Source organism: Muntiacus reevesi, chromosome 2 (genome assembly GCF_963930625.1).
Source record: "Muntiacus reevesi chromosome 2, mMunRee1.1, whole genome shotgun sequence".
NCBI lineage: Eukaryota > Metazoa > Chordata > Mammalia > Artiodactyla > Cervidae > Muntiacus > Muntiacus reevesi.
The window spans coordinates 222,746,812-222,770,764 of record NC_089250.1 but is presented as its reverse complement, the minus strand read 5'-3'; the positions used below and the strand labels follow the sequence as shown (position 1 = coordinate 222,770,764).

The 23,953-nt window shown below is 43.6% G+C and overlaps 1 protein-coding gene and 1 pseudogene across 1 annotated transcript in view; both read right to left on the bottom strand.

The window, feature by feature from the left end:
• Window positions 1-23,953, bottom strand: part of CDH13 (cadherin 13) — a 978,634-nt gene that overhangs the window by 831,195 nt on the left and 123,486 nt on the right. The window lies entirely within an intron of this gene.
• On the bottom strand, window positions 20,970-21,830 carry LOC136158634 (homeobox protein OTX2 pseudogene; annotated as a pseudogene).

Genomic DNA, 23,953 nt, shown 5'->3' with positions numbered 1-23,953 from the left:
TGAGAACATAGCTGACTCCTACCGAGGCATTCAATACAGAGACTTGCAAAAATGCAAAACAATGCTGTTCTCTTTAATACTTTTTTGCTCTGTTTTGTTTGGGTATATATACATTTTTTTTTTTCACACAAACAAAATACGCTATCTATACTAGCATGTGATGGGTTTGTCATTATTTTAAAATAAATTAGTACATAAAACTTTCTCAGTTTTAATTTCAAATACGGTTATTATCAATAGATAAAGTCCTCATAAACAAAAGGTTTATAGTCAATTCTTTTTCTGAGCATAAAGGGGTCTTGAAATGATAATGTTTAAGAATTGCTTTCCTAAACTTTGTTCTATGATATACCAGATCTCTGTAAGGAGTTCCGAGGTATTTTGTGGGGAAAAAAGAGGAGACAGGTTCTTAATGATATGGGAAAGGCATGTTAAATAGTTGAATATATTTCTTTTTTCCATGACCTCTTAAATGTTTTATTTTGCAAATGTTCTTTGTAAACATCCGAGGATACTGTACTGGTTTTCTACAGCTGTGTAACAGATTATCACAGACTTAGCTGCTTAAGCACACACATTCATTATCTTGTAGCTTCAGGGCTCAAGAGTCTGGTCACACCTCAGAGGGCTTCTCTGCTTCAAGGTCTCACCGGGGTGCCATCCAGTCGTCAACTGGGGCTATAGACCTATCAGGTGCTCACCTAGGGAGGGACTCACTTTCAGACACCGCCCCCTCACGGTGCAGGCAAAATTTCTCTCCTCAGGTGGTAGAACCACGTCTCTGTGTTCTTGCTGGCCACTGGCTGGGGGCTGTTCTTGGCACCTGGAGGCTTCCCATGGGCCCTCTCCCTCTTCGCAGGCTCCCCCCCAACTTGCAGTTTACTCCTTTAAAGCCAGCATGGAGGGTCTCCCCAGTCTGCTATCTCCCCAGTCTGCTAAATGTTATTACAGAAATGACACCCCATCTCCTTTCAATATTCTGTTGGCTAGAAGCAAGTCACAGCTTCTTCTCTACACTCAAGAAATGGATGTTTGCTGGCTGGGAACACAGGGACAGAAGTTGTGGGGGCCAGCCTGTGCTCTGCCCTTACTTATTTGACCAAAGAATCCTTTTGTGAGCCTATTGACATGTCAAGAAGTCCTGTTGGGAAATGTTCATCTAAGGTATTCAGTATAATTAGACATGCTGTATTCTCCCAAAGTATTTTCTAAGGGGTGTGTGTGTGTGTGTGTGTGTGTGAAATATAATTTTAAACTCCACTGGTCAGTAAGTCAGCACTCATCTAGAACTTCTGAAATGTTCTGATGAAGAAGCAACACTTCATGGTGCAGTGAGCAGTAGCTAAAGAAGGAATTAAGCAGAAGTAGATGCTGTTCTGAGGCACTGGTTGCCAAGACTGAGAAACTCCTATTTGTTGCCTCATCACCCTGAGTCCCACCAGGAGCATGCCCACAGTGCTTGTCCACAGACAGGACCACACTCTCTGGGCAGACTGGTCAGACGTGAAGCCTGATGGGGACCTGAGGTATGGAGGCTCTCAGAATCTGATGACTGGCCTGGAGATGGCCTAAGTCTTAGAACGGGAAGAATTAGCCCAGTAGACTTTACTCAACAAAGCTCGATTTTTCTAATAAAATTTCATTTGACATTCTTTTGATTAAAACAAAGAGTGAACAGCTATGGTAGATCAGGGTGGGTGTCCTGCCCACTGGAACTTCCGGTTGCCCCCATCTTTGTGCCACCCAGAATGCCCTTTGGAACAGTTTCTCTTGCTTAGCTTCCTCATTATAAATAACAAAACAAGACAAAAAAAACACACAAAAAAACCACTGAGCACTGGGGAGGTGAAGTGTCCTGTCAAAGCTAGCCCACCAAGCCTAGACCATCCATTCTCAGGATGCCTCCTTGATACATTGCAGAGCGATCCTTAAAGCTGAGTTCTGTCTCCTCACAGGGTACAATGGCCTCTCCATCCTCCAGCTTCACCCCAAGAAGGCCACCCCTCATGAGTTCACAATTGGGGTCATTAACTCCCACATCAAGGATGAATCAAAGAGCTCTTTATGTTAATTAACCAGAGAGGCACTTTTTTTTTTTTTTAATAAATATTATTTTATTAGTTGGAGGCCAATCACTTCACAACATTTCAGTGGGTTTTGTCATACATTGACATGAATCAGCCATATAGTTACACGTATTCCCCATCCCGATCCCCCCTCCCACCTCCCTCTCCACCCGACTCCTCAGGGTCCTCCCAGTGCACCAGGCCCGAGCACTTGACTCATGCATCCCACCTGGGCTGGTGGTCTGTTTCACCATAGATAATATACATGCTGTTCTTTCAAAACATCCCACCCTCACGTTCTCCCCCAGAGTTCAAAAGTCTGTTCTGTACTTCTGTGTCTCTTTTTCTGTTTTGCATATAGGGTTATCGCTACCATCTATCTAAATTCCGTATATATGTGTTAGTATACTGTAATGTTCTTTATCTTTCTGGCTTACTTCACTCTGTATAATGGGCTCCAGAGAGGCACTTTTATATTTTGTGACCTCTCTAATTTCTGTGAACAACCCAACCACACAGAAGCTGAAGGACCAACACTTGCCTCCCAACACCACTGGCCTCCAGACACCCTGAGGGTGGGATGGGGTGTGAAATCCTCAAGGCACCTAGGAGCTGGCTGAAAGTGAAGCTCAGCCTGAATCCAACCTGAGCTCCTTAGCTCTATGGAGGTTTAGAGAAACAATGGAAGCCACAAAAGAAACATCCTTTAGAACCCAGAGGCAATTCCAAAAGGAAACATACAATTGACAGCCTGGAGGGGGATTTGACCTGGAAGCTCACCTCTATCTGTGCCCCTAGCCCTGCCCAAATCGTTGCCAATATCCTCCAGGAAAGCTGATCCAAAGGTTTAATGAGCCACAAGGCAGTAAGAACCGTGCAAGTGAGTAATACCACTGATTCGTACTTCTTTAATTGGATGCAAATAGCATCACCTGGGCTCCCCATTCTAGGATCCATCCCGCTCTTTGTCACATGGCCCTCTAATGTACCCCATTCTGAAGAGCCTGGCAGGAGAGGAAGACATTAACTGTGAGATCTGCTGGCTTCTGCCAAATTCGCAAACGCTGGCAGCTAAGCCTATAGATAGAATGAGGGGTAATTTCATGCAAATTCTCTGTGCTATTCCCTGAGCTCCAAGATTAGAGATGTCAGAAAATGTAAGTGCTCCTCTGGTTAATAACACAAAGAACTAATTTAGTCTGATTTCCTAAGATGGGAGTTAAAGAGAGTGATTGTGAACTTGAGGAGGAAGGTTCGTAGAGTGATGCTCAAGAGGGCCAGGTGTGTGCAGAGGCTGTGGTAGCTGGTGAGGGAAAGAGAGTCCTCCTTACAAGGGTCACTCAGACCCACACTGGGGTGGCATCCAGAGGCTCGAGTAACTTTCAGGGCTTGGCTATCTCTCAGGTACCTGGAAGTGTAGACAGATGTAAAAGGCAGTAATGAGCTTACACTGCTGCTTGGAGAGGACTGGTGTAGGCCAACCCAAGGCTGCGGGGTTTGGCAACAAAATCTGGAAGACGTGTGCAGAGGACACACCTCTCTCCTCTCCTCCTTCTGAAAGAGACACTTAGCTCCTAGATGCAGCTCTCCTAGTCTCCTGGACATGCATTTCTCCCTCTTTATATGCCAAGTTGCATTTGGTCTAATGTGGTCTTCAGAGAGCACTGACTTATTCAAACAAGGTACTTCTTGGAGATGATTTTACATCTCGTGACTTGTATGTAGCAATGGAACGCTTCAGGAAATAAGATTACCCCATTCTTCTATTTATTGTGTACTAGGTTTAACACTGGGATTACATGTCAGGTTTTGGATTTTCAGATTTAAATTTTCAGGGTATTCTGAAGCATCAATAATGGCTTTTGAGATTCACACACACACACACACACACACACACACACCCCTCCTCCCTTCGGTCCCCTCCATACAGTCACTGGAATAGACTCTGACTCCTAACTTTTCTAAGACAAAGATAAGAAACTGTTATCAACTGAGGATCCATTGGTGGCTTTATCACATTTCTAGAATAGAATGTAACACTGGGGACAGACAAATCTCAAGTCAGGTGGTGTATGTTATTAGAATCAAGGGCATGATGAATTAGTCATCTTCTTGGAGACTGACTTAGGATTTGGCCCTGCCTCCCCTATTGGTTGTGAAACCCTGTAGAAACCTCTTAACCTCTCTGGGCTACAGATCTCTCTAACCAATTCAGGTAATAATTCCTACTTCTTAGGTTATTATTGAGGGTTGAGTGAGGTGACACATATGTCTAACATATTGTAAGTGCTCAATAAATAGCACATAAATCGGGAAAGGAGTATGTTAAGGCTGTATATTGTCATCCTGCTTATTTAACTTATATGCAGAGTACATCATGAGAAACATTGGGCTGGATGAAGCACAAACTGAAATCAAGATTGCAGGAGAAATATCAATAACCTCAGACATGCAGACGGCACCACTCTTATGGCAGAAAGCAAAAAACTAAAGAGCCTCTTGCTGAAAGTGAAAGAGGAGAGTGAAAAAGTTAGCTTAAAGCTCAGCATTCAGAAAACTAAGATCATGGCATCCGGTTCCATCACTTCATGGTAAATAGATGGGGAAACAATGAAAACAGTGACAGACTTTATTTTTGGAGACTCCAAAATCACTGCAGATGGTGACTGCAGCCATGAAATTAAAAGACGCTTGCTCCTTGGAAGAAAAGCTATGACCAACCTAGACAGCATATTAAAAAGCAGAGATATTACTTTGCCAACAAAGGTCTGTCTGGTCAAAGCTATGACTTTTCCAGTAATCATGTATGGATGTGAGAGTTGGACTATGAAAAAAGTTGAGCATTGAAGAATTGATGTTTTTGAACTGTGGTGTTGAAGAAGACACTTGAGAGTCCCTTGGACTGCAAGGGACCATTCAATCCTAAAGGAAATCAGTCCTAAATATTGATTGGAAGGACTGATGTTGAAGCTGAAACTCCAATACTTTGGCCACCTGATGCTAAGAACTGACTCACTGGAAAAGACCCTGATGCTGGGAAAGATTGAAGGCAGGAGGAGAAGGGGATGACAGAGGATGAGATGATTGGATGGCATCACTGATTCAATGGACATGAGTTTGAGCAAGCTCACAGAAGCCTGGCGTGCTGCAGTCCATGGGGTCGCAAAGAGTCAGACACAACTGAACGACTGAACTGAACTGAGAACATCTTTGGTTGGGTCATAGGATTAAAGCTCACAGCACAGATATATATGATTAAAGTCTTTGCACACAGTCAGTATACTTTTTTTCTAGCATCATTAGATATCAGCCCCACCCCATCACACCTTTGCAATGGCAATTTCCTTCAAATAATGTAAAGAGTCAATGGGACACATTTTCTGTTTACCACCGCCCCCCACCCCCCGGATATATGCTCTGCTGTCCTTTTCAGATTTGTTTTTCACAGTGTATATACTGGTACCAGTAAATTGCCCATGTCCATCTATACAAATGAGTAAGGCAAAGAAGTAATTTTAAAAGTTTGGGACTCTTTTTCCAGAAGAATTCTGGATATTTACCTTGCCCAGCCTGAGACCAGCTCAATGGAGAACTATCTTTAGTAATAAGACCATGGGTTCATTTTGCCAAATGAGGTAAAGAAACTCTTTGCAACTGAATTGTATTTTATTTTATGGAACATTCTCTTCTAAATAAGTGGGGCCATGACAACTCAAAATTATGAATCTTCAAATGGTGCCTAGCACTATGGATATACAAGTTTTGGAGGCCATGCACAAGTGAGGCATGTTTTACTGCTAAGTATTCACCATACTTGTCCAGCTACCCTTAAAAATAACAGTTTTCTGATTTGAAGGAGCACAGATACATAGCAAGCAAGCCCCCTGGCACAGATGTTTCCAGAATGAGTTTACACATTTTCAATGTGAGAGTGTCAACTCTGTCCCACAGATTATCCTGAAATATCTAAGATGTTTTTTGAGATAAACACACACACACACACATATTCTCCCTTCATTCCTCTTCACACAGTCATGAGAATATGCCTTGATTCTGACCTGTTTTAACAGAAGGAAAGAAGCCATTATCAGTTAGGAATCCATGGGTGGCTTTACTGATTACCAAAATTTTATAATAGAATGCAAGATTATAGACAGTTGAATCTTGAGCCAGACAGTACATGTTATTAAAATCAAGAGCATGATTAATTAGTCATTTACTTGGAGTGATTTATCTTGTACCTCTCTCCACTGGTGTTGGAACTGCCTGCTGAGGACATCAGGTGTACCACTCTACCATGAATACTAATCAAAGTCCACAGAAGTGCAGAGTGAGGGGGAAATTGAGCTCCACCAAATATTCATTTTAAAGAGCTGACTTTTAATAGGCCTGAAGTCAAGAAACCTGTAAAACTACAGAGAAAAAGGATAGACTGGTTATGGCTAAGCTGTCTCACTATCAGATGACCCAAGTGCCAACCTGAGCCTGCCTACCTGGGACCTCAGGGCTGCCTCCTGCCTTGTTATAGACAAGAGTCCCATCTCTTCTCCTTCCTACATACTTCTCCAAACCATCACACGTCTCTCTGTCTCCCCTTCTGGCCCCCTGAACCAAGTATCCCATCGCTCTCCTGAAAGACTGCAATAGCCTCCTTACTCTGGCTCCATTATAGAACATATTTTTGAAAACCATAGTTCATCATACCGAAGGTTTTCTTAAACCAACAAGTGGCTCCCCGTTGCTCTTAAAAAGAAGCCCTTATTCTCTGACTCAAGACCATGAAGGCCTCTATAGTCTCACCCACACCCATATTTTCTGCTTCATTCAAATTTATCTATGGCTTATTCAATGTGCATAAGCCCCCACTGCCCTCTTGGAGGGGTCTAAAATGTTCTAAGTTCTTTTCTGCCTGAGGGCTCTTCACTTGCTGTTCCTCTTCTGAAAATGCTCTTCCACATGCTCTAGCCTGGCTGTCTTTCTATCTTCCTGTCCGCAGTGCCAAGGTCACTTTCAGAAATCTTCCTCTTTCCCCTTCACCCTAGAGATAGTTACCAGCTGTCATGCTGCCCTGAAGTTTTCCCTAGTCGTCCTTATCAAAATTGTCATTAATGACTTTTACAGTTAGTCATTAGCACTTTTTTCTTCTTTCCCTATATCCTCAGCTCCTATCACAATGCAGTGTTCACAGCAGGCCCCCAGTAAGTGAGGGGATCAAACAACAATGATGAAAGCTGTGTATGGAGGAGACCACTAGTTGTCCACCCTAATCAGTGCTCCTTTCTTTCAGCTGGACTACATTTCCCAACCTCCCTTGCAGGTAGGTGGTCATGTGACCATGAGGGGCGGCTATGTGCCACTTTGAGCTGCAGGTCATAAAAGCCTCCCTTTGAGCAACTGTGACAGTCCCTCACTCTTGTGGACTGGGATGTTGATATATGGAAAATGGCTGAGCCGCCTATTGGCCTGGGCTCCTGAATGACCTCATGGAAGAGACTCTCAGACCTCAACTGCTGATCCAGAACTGCTGCGTGAGTAGGAAATGAAGTCTGTGCTGTTAAACCACTGAACTTTCAAGGTCAATCTGATCCTGCACCATCTTTGCCCACCCTAATACGTTAGGATACCAATACACAGGATTCTTGGTCTTGGAACTGAGTGAACAATGGTTACCCTCCTCACATACACACTCACACCTCCATGTGAACGTATATGTGGAGCCCACGGAGGTAGAAGAAAAAAGCAAATTGAGTTTCTGACAAAGTATAATATTATGAAAAAATCAGTATTTAACAAAATTGTTCTATATCCATTTAACTCTTCCCCTCCATGGACTTAATCTTTAATAACTAAGAATACTCTGATTACTAGTGCTTCTTATAAGAGAACTGCCATTGCCTCTTATGTTTCTCTCTCTCCTTACTTTTCGCCCTAGTAATTGCATATAAAACACTGGTATGGATGAGCCCTTACAATCAGAAAGGGAGGACATCTCAAAGTAGTAGAAAATCGAACAGTTTTCTCACTGAAATTAGAATATCACGTAGCAACCAATTCTATTTAGCTCAATGCAGAATTTATTTTTGCCCCTAAGATAGTTCAGGGATAGAAGGAATCACTAGCCAGATTTTTCAAACGGACAAAAGTTCTCTAATGTCCTTGGGGTTTCTGTCAAGTAATCTCAGGGCTGGACCTCCACCTCCTAAAGGTTGCCTCTCTGTACCCTCAGAGCCCAGTCTCTGGCTCGAGCTTTGTCAGCTTCTGCTGAGCAAGTTAATCTAGCTGGGTTAATGACAATGCTGTCACTTGCCCACCAGCACAAAGAGCCTAGTCAGTCAGCTGGTTGGAGTTTCCTGGCCCGGGAAGCCCACACCTCCCCGCCCAGCCTTCCTTTGGCTATGGAAACCTCTGTATGTATGAGGAGCACCTGCTCATATAGTGTGGGGCCTTTGGCCCTGAAAGGGAGGAAGTGAGCTGTTTTCTGCTCTGGGTATGGATCTCCCATGCTCCTGGAAGCCTGTTTCTTCCACAGGAAATGCCCCTTGGTGCCAACCCTGCAATAACGGAATGGAACATTCTCTCACATTGAGCCACACCTGTTGTCAACAAGCATTTGCTTCCAATCTATTTAAGCTCCATGGCAGAGAGGAGACTGTGAGAGTCTTGGGCATTTTTGGCAACGCTGGGCCCACAGCACCTGGGAAAGCTCCACAAAGCCTATGTTCTTGTTTGGGAAGTGGAGTTGCCCCTGGTAACAGCTGCTGTGTTTCAGTAGAGACCGGGGGCCTCTGGGAAAGTCATAAAGGCCTCGCCCAGGCCTCTTTGCAGAGCTGAGTGCCAGGCAGTTGGATCTGAAAGGCAGTTTGTGCCTGTGAGGATTCCTGCAGGCTCACCAACAGCAGGAGCAGAGCAGAGAGAAGGCTGCTGCCTGTGCTTTGTGATGGAGCTGATGTTGTTGTTATTGGCTTGGTTTTGGTCAAAGATGTCATCAGGCAAAGTTATATTCAGTGTCTGTGTTGTTTGAATATGAGTTTGCAGTTTGGTCTGTAACCTAAGATGTATTTATCCACCTATATAGTTCATTTGTTTATCTCTTCATCCATCCATTAGTTTATTCTTTTCTCCTTTCCTTCATTCAGAACCAGACGCCCATCCTGAATCCTAGTTCTTTTGTCTGGCTTTCTGAGGCCTTGCTTCAGTTTCCTTCTCCTGTCTGGTACCTTAATAATACCCCAATACTTTCTGCTTCCTGGCAGGTTCCCCACCTGAATATGAGTGGTTCTACTGAATAGCAAACCGATATGCAGAGAGAACTTAGAGCCTGGACATTCATCCACTGCTCAATTTCTTGTTGTCATTTTTCCCACCCAGTAGTAACTCCCATATTTACCATGTGTAACATTATGGTTTGCAAATGCACATCATTTTTTGATCTTTCAAAGCAAGTCGGTCCTTCTTGGAGAAATCCCACAGCCACATGGCATAGTTCCCTATAATAGAGCTCAGCATTCTACTATGTAATTTTTTGTTTATGACTCTTGTATGATATGATAAGCTCCTTAAGGACAGAACTGTGACTTAAGTGTCTCTATTACCAATGCCTAGAGGTTTGATAAATGTTTGCTAAATTATTTTTTAAAGATGGGTGGTTGTATGGATGGATAAGAGTATGGATGAGAGGGTAGTTGAGTGGGTAGATGCATGAAAGGATGAATGGATAAACGAATTTATAGGTAAACAGGTGGGTAAATGGGTGTGTGGGTGGATGGATGGATGGATAGATGATAGATTAATCGGTGGGTGGATGGATGGGTAGATGAATATAGGGTGGTTAGATGCTTGATGAGTGAGGGTGAGTGGGTAGCTAGATGAATAAATGAAGAATGACCTTAACCATCAGGGTGCCAATGTGTATATCAACAACATTGCTTACTTCCACTAAGATAATCTCCAACCATTAATCCCTTAAATAAACTCACAAACCCCAAACTGCCAGCAAGTGAAACAATAGGCAGGCCCCTTGGGGACTGTGTTCCCCAGAGTTGAAGGAATATGGGAAATACCCCAATTTCCACCTATTGGCCAACTGGTAAAATGCTTCCCTATGGTAGCTCAACAGCACTGCCCTGGCCACAGTCAAAACTGACACATCACCTTTTAAAAAATAATTGCCTACATGTTAAAACTGGCCCTTTTATCTTTCAGAAATGATACCTAAAAAGAACCTAGAGGTGGGCTGCAGAAGATACCTTTAAAACAAAAACTGACACTGAGGGAAGAAAGGGAGTCAAGCCCAGAACCGCATGCCTTCCAAGTCTATCCTTACAAAGCGGCCCCTTCAGACAAGCAGGACAGAGTTCGGACTCCGACTCCCCCAAACGTGACCTTGTTTCAAAGCCACAGGACTCCCCTTGCTCCAGTCCATGGTGAGTCAGAAAATAAGAGAATGCATAGTATTCAGCTCCTGCCAAACGTAGGTTGAAACACAACCCTTGTTTTTGTGTGTTCTGTTATTACGGTTTTTATTACTACTACTGTGTTATAGATGTCTTTCCTTCCTCTAAGAAAACAATAGAACAATGAGCCAGTTTGAAAGAGAAAAGCTGTCAGTTTGGATAAAATTAGTCTGCTTTATTTTTTATGAAAAAAATAGGAAGGTAATCATGCCAATTGTAATTTTAGTAAGTTATTTCTAGAGTGAGTTTATTAAACCATGAATTTTCCCTTGAGCTAAACTAATGACCACTATTAGGTATGCTACTCCATTTTAAATGATCAAAATATTCAATGGAATAAGATGAAAATTATAGATAGTGATAATTATAAAATGTCAGCATCACCTGAATCAATTTACTAATATGTCAGCTCGGGTGTGGAAGAGAAGAGTCAGTTTAAAATGAGCAGAAGGCACGTTGCATGGGCTGCTGTCATTTATCCTTTGGGGACTGTCACGACTGAATATTTATATCCCTTGCTCCACTGCAGGAGCAGTTGTTTCTAGCCTGCTGGCTACACCCTTTATCAGACAGCACAGGAAAGGCTGGCAAGGAGAGAGAACTCCTCCACCTCCTTGAATTCCCAGGTCCTTCCTTGAATTTTTGCGGGGGGGGGGGGGGGGGGAAGTGAAGACAGCACTTTCTAATAAAGCAATTCTATTGTAACCACTTGGGTCTGTAAATACGCCCATGGTTTTCCTCTTAAATGTATAGTACTGGCCTTCGTCTCCCCCCAATTGCTACAAATGAAAAGGGAACAAGAGATTGTGTCATTAGATGTGTTGTAAAACTTGTTGCTTGATTTAAACCAAGTTTTCAGTTTGTTTATATCAATCACCTATGCACCTGAAATCCTGGGCAAAAGGAATCTGCTCTTGGCACAAGAGCAGAGACCGTGTCCCCGGAAGTGCACCTGTCTGGGAAAGGTGCCGCTGACATAATACACGTGTACAGATGTGCTTGGCTCTTTGGGGGAGAGATTGATTTGCCAGGGCTGTCAAAGGTATGTGTGTGCGACAAGACATGACCCTCCCCCTTTCCCTTGTCTGCACTTAATCTCCCCGCAGTATCCTCCTGCCACCATCTGCTACACAAAAGAAACATGAGAGTAAACACACACTCACACAGACACCCTGGGTCACTGCAGGCCTCAGTCTAAACAACTCCAGCTATCTGGTTCCAGTGGGAGAGGTAGTACCCGGGTAAATTCCCAAAGTAGAGCTGAATGGTTACAGGGAAATTCCTAAGTGAGTTTAAATCCTCATTTCCCATTTTTTCTGGCTTTCCTTCCTGCCTCCTACAGCCCTGCTCTTTAGAACCACTGACCATCCTTCTACATCCACTCCCAAGCCCTCTCTTCTGCACAATCTACTTTAAATTCCTTTTGCCTCAAGTAAGCAATCATTTCTCCAGAACTGCGGAGAATAAGCCCTGCTGTGTGAGCAGCCGGATTTGACAGGGACCCCTAAGCTCTGCACGGGAGTTCCTGAAGCTGCCTCTGCTCTGGATGGATGGTCCTGGGAAGCAGCAAAGTGCAATGGTAGAGACAGTTTCTTAAGCTGGACTGCTTCTTACCAGCTGTGTGACATTGGGCAAGTGCTCAATTTCTCTGACCCTCAGTTTCCTCATCTGTAAAATGGGGCAATTTACGCTTTCCTCCTAGGGGTTAAATGTTTCAAGTGCTTAGAATGGAACTTAGCACACGGCATCTTTACATATTTATTCCATTAAAAAAATAACTTCTAATAGGCTGATTACTCAAGCTTTATCCTCCTCCCTCCCCAATCTTTACACTTCAAGGCTGTCTTTCATTTCTGCTACAAAGCCCAGCACCTTTCCTCACTCTCAGGGATCTCAATATTTCCATCTGAGATTTATGAACACACCCAGCAATCCTCAGGGTGGATTACTGATCATTCTCTTTTCTCATACGTACACTTTTATTTAAAACTATCCCAGGATTCACAGTCTAGGATGTCAGTCCCCAAGACAGTCATTCTAACATTTTAAATCCCCTATTGAAATATAGGAAGGGAGGTGGTAGACTTTGCCATGTCTTAAATTTGGAAATGATAAATACCAGTTCCTATTGCCTGTGTGCCCAAAGCATAAAGTTGTTATACTAGGGCTCTGGTTAGGGCTGAGGTCAAAACTATTAGTTCTAGGAAGAAAATGGAATAATAAATAAGGAAGGGGATGCCTCCCAGCCAACCATAGGTAATAAATACTTCCTGGTGATCACATCTTAAAGAAAGGAGGCAGATTTTTGTTTTGTTCTGGTGGGATTCCAAAGGCCATTCCCAAAGAGGAGCTGCAATGGGGTCCAAGGCAAAGTCTGCATCATGAGAGAGCAGAAAGTCTTCCACTCCAGGAAGACTACTTCAAAGGCCAGCATGTACTGTGTAAAAAGGACATAGCAGCTACATGGCAATGCTCCATCACTCAAAACTTAGCAGCTATCCTGGCTTTAGCATCATGGATCAAAGCAGCTGGATAGAAAGTTATCAAAAGAGACTTAATATGTCTAGACCAGTAAAGCTTGATGGCTATCCTGGGCTTTGCAAAATGGGATGCTTTATGCTATGAAAAGTATATAGGCAGGTACAAGGGGGCACATGACTTCTCAAGACAAGCAAGTATATCTGGAAAGACAATTTTACTCAGCATAAGTAATCTGAAGCATTATTTTGCATTCAGGAAATCACAGATGGTGTGGTAGACAGTACCTAACTTTCAGAGATCCCTGCCATCCTGCATGCATGTTCTTGGGTAACCCCTCCTGTTAATCATGGAATGGACTTAGTGACTTGCTTCATATTAATAGAATATGGCAATGGCGGTGGGATATCTCCTCCGTGATTATGTTACTGAAGACCATAATTTCTGTCTTGTTGGCCCTTTGGATCTTTGTTCTTCTCACTTGTTCACTCTGAAGAAGCATGCTGCCATGTTGTGAAAACTGTTCTACAGAGAAGTCCATATGGCAAGGAACTGAAGGCTTCCCCCAGCCAAGAGCCAACAAGGAGGTAAGGTCCTAACAGCCTCAAGGACAGGATCCTGTCACCAACCTCATAAGTAAGCTTGGAAATGAACCCATGCCCAGTAGAACCTGGAGATGACTGCAGCCTTTATGTAGCCAGAGCACCAACCTAAGCACCAACCAGCTATGTGATGTTGGGCAACTCCTCAACTTCTCTATACAGCAGCTTCCTCATCTGATTCCTGGCATACAGAAGCTTTGAGATAATAAATTTTGCAATTTTAAGCCACTAAGTCTTAAGAGTAATTTGTTACGTAGAATTAGACAAGCAACCGGAGTACAAAACTGTCAGGAAAGACAAGGCCTGTTGCATCTACTTAATGTTTCAGCTCATGCCCACACAGGGCTCCTCAAATTGCCCAACTCGAGGGAACATACTGCGGAGTTATGGAGTATAAAAAGTCTTGGAACCATCTTGATACTACATCGCCACACTGTTACATCTTTTCGATTGTCAGTTCTGCAACATCTGGACCGACATCAGGTCTCACTATGCTGATCCTCAACTTCCTCATCTGTATAGTAGGTATAAGAACCTTGGTTTCATCAGTTTTCTGAGAAAGGTAAACTGGATGTCTGTGAAAAGCACAGTATCTGGCGCATAGCAGAAACTGAGCTTGGTATCTGAGTCTCAGGGTTTAACCAAAATTTCCAGGGCTTTAGTTGTGTGTAGAGTTCTAGGACACTTAGTTCTCTATCTGCACCACAGCTGGAAGTGGAACGCCCTACCTCTTCCCTGGTACAGAAAGGGCAGAATGAAGTGTCCTCACCAGTTCTTTCCCAAGACAGTCCCCCCATGTCTTATTATACCTTAAATTACCAGGTGTTTACTCTGGAAAGAAGACCAACTTCATAGTCATCCCATTAAGGTACAATGAAAATAGAACACAGAGTATGGATTTAACCTCCTTATTCAGTTAAAACTAGTGCTCCAAAACCGAATAGATTCTTACGTGAAAAGAAGGTCCCTGTCTGCAGGCTGTTTGTGTATTAGTAAATTTGCCACTATGTCCATCTGGTCCTTTTGTGTGTCCCATTTTCCTGAGACTCCCCATAAGCATGGCCGCTTATTAAAAATAATCAAGGGCTACCGCTAAGTGAGCACCAACTCTGTGCTAGGCTTTTTTGTGTATGGGTTTTGATACTCTTACAAAGGCACATGGCATAAATACTAACCTTTCCTATTCCTCTCTTCACACCTCCATCCATTCACAGAAAACAGCCAACAGTATATGTCTCAAATGGAATCTAGTCTAGGAAGAAGCTAAAGGATATTTTCTTCAGCATGCATTCAAGCAAAGAGGGAATGCACTGATGCTGAGAGGATCAGCAGTGTATCTGGCCCTGTGCTGGGAGCTTTCTTAGTGGGTCTCCAGGAGGCTGTGAGGTGTACAAGTTAAGGTCATTGGCTGAGAAGCCAAACCACCTGGTTTTTAACCCTAGCGCCAGTGTTCACCAATGTACTAGAGAATGTCAAGCATCTTATTTAACCTCTCTGTGGCTCCGTTTCTTCAGCTGATGCGACAGATTTTAAACACTTGGCTCATCTTACTGAAGAATCAATCCATGTTAGTGATCTTACCCTTGACACAGCCTGTGAGAAGGGTATGAGTCCACTCCATTTTGTAGATGAGGAAAGTGAAGGTAAGAGCAGGCAAAATACTTCCCAGGCTCATACAGACGGTAGTGACAAAACTGAAACTCAAGTTCACTCATGACTGAATCCAAAGCAGTGGCTACGGAAACCCCTGATTCATGAAGCACTGTTTATTCTCCTGCAGAGAATGATGCTAGTGACCACAAAATGGCTGTTTCCTGTGTGCCAGGTACTGCTCTAAAAGCTTTACATCCTCATATCCCATTCACTCTGTATCACAACGTACGTAGCAGTCATAGGTGCAATTTCCATTCCCATTTCACGAATAAGGAAACTGAGGCTTAGAATGGGTAAGCAATGTGCTCAAAATCACATGTGGGTAGTGAAGACTTCCATCGCCCACCGCACCCTGCCCTCTTCTCCTTCCAGGCACACAGGAGGGTGACGATTCCTAAGCCCACTGGGCAGAGACCTCAAGGCGCTCTTGCACGTGGGCTGTAGGCAGAAGTGGCCCCTTTCCAGGTCACAGCCTCTCTGAGGAGACTTTCCCAGTACTCTTTTCCCAGCAGTAGTAATTGTAGGAGCACAGTTAGTCCTGGAGGGGCAATTAGAGAGGGCAGCCTCGCTCACTCAGCCCCCTCACAGGGGAGTGCTCCCTGACTTGGTTTCTCAAGAGACAGAACTAAACTTGTGTTGTCAACAAATTCTGAGACCTGTGCTGGTCTGTGATTACAGCACAGCCTCACCAATCCTGGCCAACACACCTGCCACACAGCGTTTCCAGGGTTCAGACCCCAGAAAACAAGAACAATAATGACTTTAACACAGCGCAGTGGTGAGAATTAAGTTATTAGACAAAATAGATAAGGAAAAGCATAGCACAAAACCAAGCATATGCTAAGTGTTGAATAAATGCTTTTTGAATAAAAGAATTCTTTCTTTAAGGTCAAGATTAAAACTTAAAAAATACATGGTGGTAGCTGACAATACACAGCACTTACTCTGGGCCAGACATATTTCTAAGGGCTCTGTGCATATGCACCCACTTATCTCTCCCAATAACCTGTGAGAAAAGTACTGTAAGTAGCTGCAACTTACAGATGGGCAAACCAACACATACAGAAAGTAAGAAACAGATCTAAAGCTGTACACAGTAAATGGAAGATCTGGGTTTCAAACCCAGGCAGTATGGCCCCAGACCTACATTCTTGACCTAGTGGTAGACAGACAGATATTTTTTTAAAGGAAGCTCCATCGAATAGTTAGATGTAAAGGAAAACAATATTCTTGGATGAATTAAGAAAATGAAAAAAATGTAACTGGCAAAATAAGAAAGGTTTTATGTTCAGTTTGCTTCAGTGAAGTTGTTTTATAAGTGAGAAGAAAGTGCAAAAGTACTGGAGAACAATGACACTTGAAAGGCAGCTCTAGACTGTTACAGGATAAAACCCAAGACAAAAAAACCCAAGCAGAAAACTGTAATGAGCTAATAATATTCCAAGGAAATTTTCAGATGTTTCCACTATGTCCCAGAGACACTTACCTCCACTACTTCCCCCTACAAAATCACCCATGTCAAAGGATCCCTGGGGCACCAAAGCACAAGGAGACAAGCACGGCAGTGATGAAGCGAGGGCGGCAACTTCCGAGACCCTTCCACACTTCCTTGCTGCTGACCACTGGATCAATCCAGGGATGCGCAAACCCGAGAAGGGAGACGAGGCACTTTCACAAAGTGGCAAAGAAAGCCACAGAGAATAAGGGGAACATGTATCTTTGCTGCCACAAGAGAATTCAGACAAGCCTGATTGAAAATGTGTCTGCTGGCTCAGCCCATACCCCAGGATTTTCTGCCTTTCTCGGCCTCTGCATCCTGTGTGATGGGCCCCAGCCTTGAGCTGATGCAGAGACAGGAAGACAGTATAACTGGAGCTCCATCACTTGAGTGGAGATGGGTACCATCCTTTCTACACCAACACCCAACCACTACTTCTGGCTTTGATGTTCCTTCTATATTTCCTTTTCTGACAACCAGACTGTGTAAGATTAGGGTATTAATACTGGGGCATCCTGATGACCCTTTTACCACCTTATACCCCCATCTCATTGGCTCATGGGTTGACTTCTGTAGGAAGTGGGCTTAAAAAAGATTTGCCTTTGAAATCTGACTTAATGTGTTCAAAGCTCAATTCTTTCCCTATGATGCTGAACAAGTTACCTCTCTAAACCTCAGTTTCACCATCTGTAAAAATGAGATGGTGAAGATGATGGTAATTTCTACCTCTTAGGGCTCCTACGAAGAGTCACCAAAGTGAAGCGTTTAGCTCAGTCTGGCACCGTAAAATGCTCACTCGTTTCATTAGCTGTTATCTAGCTTCTTCCTAGGCTTGTCTGTTCGTCATTCCTCCTACCCAGGCCCTGTCCAGCTTCAGAGATGTGACTCTGCCCTGAAATCCAACTGGTCACCCCCCCTTCTCTCCACTTCCCTTCCTCCCAGGGCCCCCTGCCTTGCGTGTGTGCGTGTAGTTGTGTGTGTGTGCCTGCAGGCTGGTGGGGGAGGAGAGGGTTTACGATGCATTTAGCACTTGGTATAGATTAGCAAGGTAGTAGATACTATTGGTGCTTCATCCACATCCCCTCAGACCTGTTTGCTACTTTACTGCACACCGGTCCCAGCGTGCATTCATTCCTAATAGCCAGCACCTGCGGTGGTATGCCGGTAAATATTTAACCACCACCTCTGGGGATGGGAGAGCCCTAATTTGTAATGTAAGCCAATTTCCATGGTGTAACTACTCCCACCATGGCAGATTTCAAGCTATCAATGTGAGGTTAACTAGCTTGCAAAATTCCTAACAATTTAACAGTTAGTTTCAAGCCAGTGCCTGCACACCATGGGCCTCTGTGTTCCTCTTTGACAAAGGCTGCATCCTGGCTGCCAGGATCTGTTTTGCCTGTAATCAGGGAGGACAGGAAGTGTCTGGGCATTTATGTCCCTGCTTGTCTCTCATCCTAGAAGCTCCCAGAACTGGTTGGATTTATTGGTTCAGAGGTATAAATACTCAAGTCCCCTCCGCACTAATGGGCCAACATGGAAGTGCCACCCACAACTCTCCGGTTTCTCTGGGGGATTAGGCCAAATTTACCTCTCTAGGACCTGGCCTGACCCCACACCCTTGCTCACCCTCCCCTTTCCCAATCTTACTTCCCCACCTCCCCTATCAGTGTTGCCTGGGAATCTAATGGGTCACTTTCACACAACTTCTCATCCGCCGTCTGCTTCAGAGGAACCAAACTGACAGTTTTATGGATGTGCCTTCTAAAGCTCTGAGTTCAAGTCCTGATTCTGATACAAACTGTATGACTAGGAAAGTTATTTAAGCTCTCTGAGTTTATATTTCTTCATCTATAAAAGGGACCTAATAAGTCCCTGCCTTATTAGATAATGATGCTGGAGAAGACTCTTTTGAGAGTCCCTGGGACTGCAAGGAGATCAAACCAGTCAATTCTAAAGGAAATCAACCCTGAATATTGGAAGGATTGATGCCAAAGATAAAGTTCTAACACTATGGCCACTTGATGTGAAGAGTCAATCCACTGGAAAAGACACTGATGCTGGGAAAGATTGAAGGCAAAAAGAGTAGGGGGAGGCAGAGGGTGAGATGGTAAGATAGTATCACCAACTCAATGGACGTGAATCTGAGCAAACTCTGGGAAACAGTGGAGAGGAGAGGAGCCTGGTGCACTGCAGTTCACAGGGTCACAAAGAGTCAGACACGACTTAGTGACTGAACAAAACAACAAAGTCCCTACTACTAGGGTTGTTGGGAGAATGAAAAAGATAAGTCATCTAGGAGGATTAGCATAGCGTTTGGCTCATGATATGTCTTCCATAAATGCTGCTGTTGTTACTACTGTTATTAAAGAGTGTATGTCCTTCCCTCCAGGTCAGAGCTTCACTTGGAATAGTTGATGACTGAGTCCTCCCAGCTAGGAGCACTGTCTGATGTCCTGCTGAGCTTTCACCACCCTTTGGAATCAGAGTTTAAGCTCTTTGGCTGTCCTTTCTTGAAATGGACCTCCATTCGTCTTTCCCTCTGCAGAGGGAATGAGTCTTCTGGAAAAGCTCTGGTCCCAGTTGACCAGCTCTGTGACCTTAAAATCCAAGCATGCCTTGTTTCTGAGCTCCATCTTTCCTGCAAAACCAGGGCAGTCAGACAGGGCTCAATGGAGGGTAACAAGTAACGAGGATCCCTCAAAGGGATGGGACCAACGTTTTGTTCATTATCCAGTACAGTTCCTTGTGCCACGGTCTCTACCTTCTTCTCATGGGGGAAGATAACATTTATTACTTAGAACTGGTGAAACAAGCACTCATGAAGTGCTGGTGGTAAAATAGATTAATAACAGACCTTCACCAAAACCATCAGGCAACATCTACCCACAACCTTAAAAGTACACATCCCACTCAATTCAATGGCACCTATTTTAGACATCCTAAGTAAAGCTTCCAAAACTTGAAAAAGCTTTAAGCACAAATATAACCAGTTTAGCCTAGTGCTTTGTATGTAATTGGTACATAATGCATTTTGATTAACTAATGAAACTATCATTTAATAGTCTACAAAATTAGAAAGCACCTTCATCTCAGTAGTTGAACACAAAGGAGTAGCTAAAGGAGTTAAACACAAAGGAGTAGTTATGAGGCTGCTTTCTGCTTGTGTGTGTGTGTGTACTAGAACTATTTTAATAAAATTATACATATCTGCCAAACCAAGAAGAAAGGTTTATGCATATATAACTTTTCCAGTTAACATCTGCAAGCATAAACAACAACGATCTCAGTTTATAAATTCATCAGGGTCAGAGCAATTGGCCAATGTCTCTCTACTGCTAGGCTTACCAACAGTAAATTACATGATGAATTAGTGTCCTTTTGTTTCTCTTCTCTTACTCTCCTTGTCCAGAGACATCTTGTTGTAAAGTTTCAGTGAAGCTCACCTCCAGCCAAAGGTAATCTTTATAGATAAGTACTTAGTTGCTCTGAATTTACTTATAATTATAACCTATTTAATCACAGAAGAAACCCTGCAGAGGTGGAGTTCAAGGTTGCATACAATAACAGGAGATCACAGTTTTGAAGTCTAGCACAGACTATAAACCACAGATATACCATTTATATGAGACACACACTGACTGTCTCTTAAACTACATATTGACTCCTTATGAACATTATTTTAAAATAAAGTAATGCAGCTAGGACAATCAGTTGCACAATTCACACAGCCCTGAAAAGCTTTTCAATGCCAACTATCAGTTGGTCATGGAACGTGAGTGAGCTTGAGACACTGTCCATTCCTAAGATTCAGCCATGGATTGGCTAAAACATTGGAACACCTCTGCTTAAGAAGGCTATGTCCTTCCCTCCTTCCCCTCACGATTTAGTTCTGCTTGTTTATTTTTGGTGGTATTTGGTTGCACATGGCTAGACTGCTTTCGATCACTTTGTGAATCAGGAAAACCAATGATCTAAAACCATGACAGGATCTTAAGTATTAAGTAGGTTGATTTGTCTATTTCAGGTAGCTGGCTGGTAGGCCCTCACTAAGGCCTTTCATTTTCCTTCTGTGTCTTCAAGGACATTGATCAGAACATGAGTCTGAGCATCATGCCATCTAACTCTTTTAACCAAGGCCTGGCTAAAACTGGAATGTCCAGCACAGTATATTTAAAAATCACCCAAGAAAGATGACTTTTGTGAAGGCCACAGGTCTTCACAAAACCTGGAATTTCCATGAAGATGTCTGATCTTTATAATCCAAGCAGTCAGCATTGAAGTTAAGCTTCCAGGAGGCAGTTTGGTCCTTATAATCCAAGCAATCAGTGGTTGAGTTAAAACCCAAGCTTGAAGCTCCACATCCCTGGGTGGAAGGAGAAGCTGGGGACTGACTGAGATGGCTGGTGACTGGATTGGTACCCATGGGACTGAGTGCGGTCCCTGGTCCAGGAAGCCAGTGATGCGTTAGGGGTCAAATAAGATCCACAGTCCATGCCCCCAAAGTAGGAAATTGAGCCAGCATATCCTTGACTGTAACCTGAAGCCTCATGGGGCAGGACCTCGGCATGCAGGGAGAGGAGGTGGACAGGGGATCTGACAGTGGGGGGATGGAAGCTGGGCTCCAGACAGACACAGGAGCACTGCTGCTGGAAATGACTGGGACTGAGGTGCTAGAAGGGGGAGCGAACTAGTCATTTGTTCCACCCTCTGAACTCACTTCCCAGGCAGGAGACGTCTTCTTTTTGGCAGGTCTCACTTTGTTTTGACCTCCATTCTGCTGTTGCTGCCACTATTGGCAGCACTTCGCTCTTTGATTCTTAAACCATGCCTGTACCCTGGACTCAGGCAAGTTGGTTTTCAGCGCCAGCTCCTACCACATGAAGATGTCTGGGTACCCAGTCTTAGCAAACAGTGCTTCCAGCACATCCAGCTGCACTCACGTGAACGTTGTCCTCTCCTGCCACTGTTTCCAAGGGGTGGCCGGGTAGCCCACCGCAGGGTGCAGCAAGTCCATGCCCGAAGTGGTCAGACTCAGCCCACTGACTGCATAAGGCGGTTGCTTAAGATAAGACATCATGCTAAGGTTGTTTGGAGGTGCAAAGTCGGCCCAAATCCAGGGGACACAGTGGAAGGTCTTGCTTCGCCTGGTTGGACAGATTCAGAGTCCTTGTTGGGTGGGTTTGGAGTAGTAGAACTTGTCTGAGAATTAATTATAATAAATGTTTTCTTGATAAACTAACGAGATAATCCAAAGGGCATGCGTCCCTTAATTACAGGCCGCAGTGCTCAGCTCTGTTTCTCGTCAGGGCTGATTAATTTTCTGCCTGATGGAAAGGCTGCTTTCTGCCTTTAAAAAATATATGACCATTGAAAATTATGTTCATAGGACACTCTCAACTGCAACAGCCCACACTCTGTGGGGTGTGTTTCTCCCAAGGCAGCATTCACCCTCTGAGATGGCCCACACTGTCTGTGGAGTGCGTTCCTCTCTAAATAGATCCACTTCTTACGTATCACTTGGTTGGTCACTGAATTTTTCCTGCGATGAGGCATCAAGAACCAGAGCTTCATTAGGTCCTGTCTAGTTTCACTTGCGCATAGGGGCCACTTACAAAGACCTTACACCCGGTGCCTCTGACCAGACTTCCAAGTAGAAACGGCCGTGCTGACACCTCAGGGCGGGGGACGGAGTGCAGAAGCTTCGCCAGACACTCTGTTCAAGATGGCGGCAGCGAGCCACGGGCAGGGACGCTGGGCCGGAACTAAGACCTGGAGCCTGCGCACCACAGCGGCTCCTGCGTGAGAACCCCGCCCCCTCCCCACTGACCCGTGACCCCGCAAAGCGGCCAGGGCGGCCTTCCGGCCTGCAAGGAAGCACGCGCTCTCTCCGTTGTTTGATTAAAGAATAAAACTTTGCTTCTGAACTGAAGAAAAATATGTTTATAAAAAAACTGTGAAACAATGAGAAAAGGTTTGTGAAATGAAGCAAGCAAATTTTAATTTATACCAAAGTCACAACTTAAATTTTTTAATCTACAAAAAAAGAAAAATGAGAATATGACATTCAAGAATACTACAATAAGGAAATACTTAACCAAAATATGATACATCTAAACAGAGGAATATTATGTAGCCATTGAGAACTGACTGTGTAATAATTATAAAATGATATCTATGTATGGAATGGTAATACAGCTCAAAGCATAATTATAGCTAATTTAATTATATAGGCTAAACTTATGATTTTTAAGCAGAATATTGAATATATGATTCATGATGTCTAACCATATAAAAGCTAAACCAACTTAAAATGCATACATAAAGGAAAAGGCTCTAAATAACTACAGTAAATTGTTACTAATGATCATGTTTGGGCTGCAACTCTTGAGTGCTTTTCTTTCTCTTCCTTTTTTACGTCCCAAATTTTCTCTAATTAAGGAGAATTACTTTTATAATAAACAGCATTTTGATTGACTGGTTGAGTAACAATAGCATGACATACACAAAGACACACACACAGATGAAATAATAAGGAGTGGAAAGTAAGGGAGAACATTACTATTCAAACACCCTTCTCGGTTAATGGTTTCCAAATTTGTTTTCTAATAAGGCTAATAACAGCCATGTGTTATGGCAGGTAGCAGCCCAACCTAGCCAGAGAATCAGGCTCAAATGATTCCCTAGCCACAGTCACACTTTGGCTGTCACTTCATCTCTGGTGACATTAGCTGGGGACAGCAGCTGGGTGAGATGGTATGCAATTCAAGAACAAGAGAATTCAGAACTAACTCTACGCTTATTAAAAATCCAATTCCTTGTGCAGTTTGCAGAGTGCATTCACAGGCTTGCCAAATCTCACCTTTGAAATCAAATTTCCTTTCTGCCATGTGCTGTTGCAGATTTAAGTCTATTGTTTCCAACTGAATTTTGTTTTTTAACTGCAATGCATTCAGGTAAGTCTGTTCTTGCTGATGCATTAGAAAAACCAGCTCAATGGAGGCCCACTGATTCACCACATGGTGGGTACATGTCTTTTTATGAATAATTTATCATTTGCCAGCATGAAGGAAAAGCCCAGGGCACTATGGAACAGGTCAACCCCCCCCCCCCCATCTCTCTCTTCAGCAACTACTATCACAAGAAAAAGGTAGCATCAGCCTAAGTAATATTCTTTCACCTATGTCCTGGGTAGCATCATGA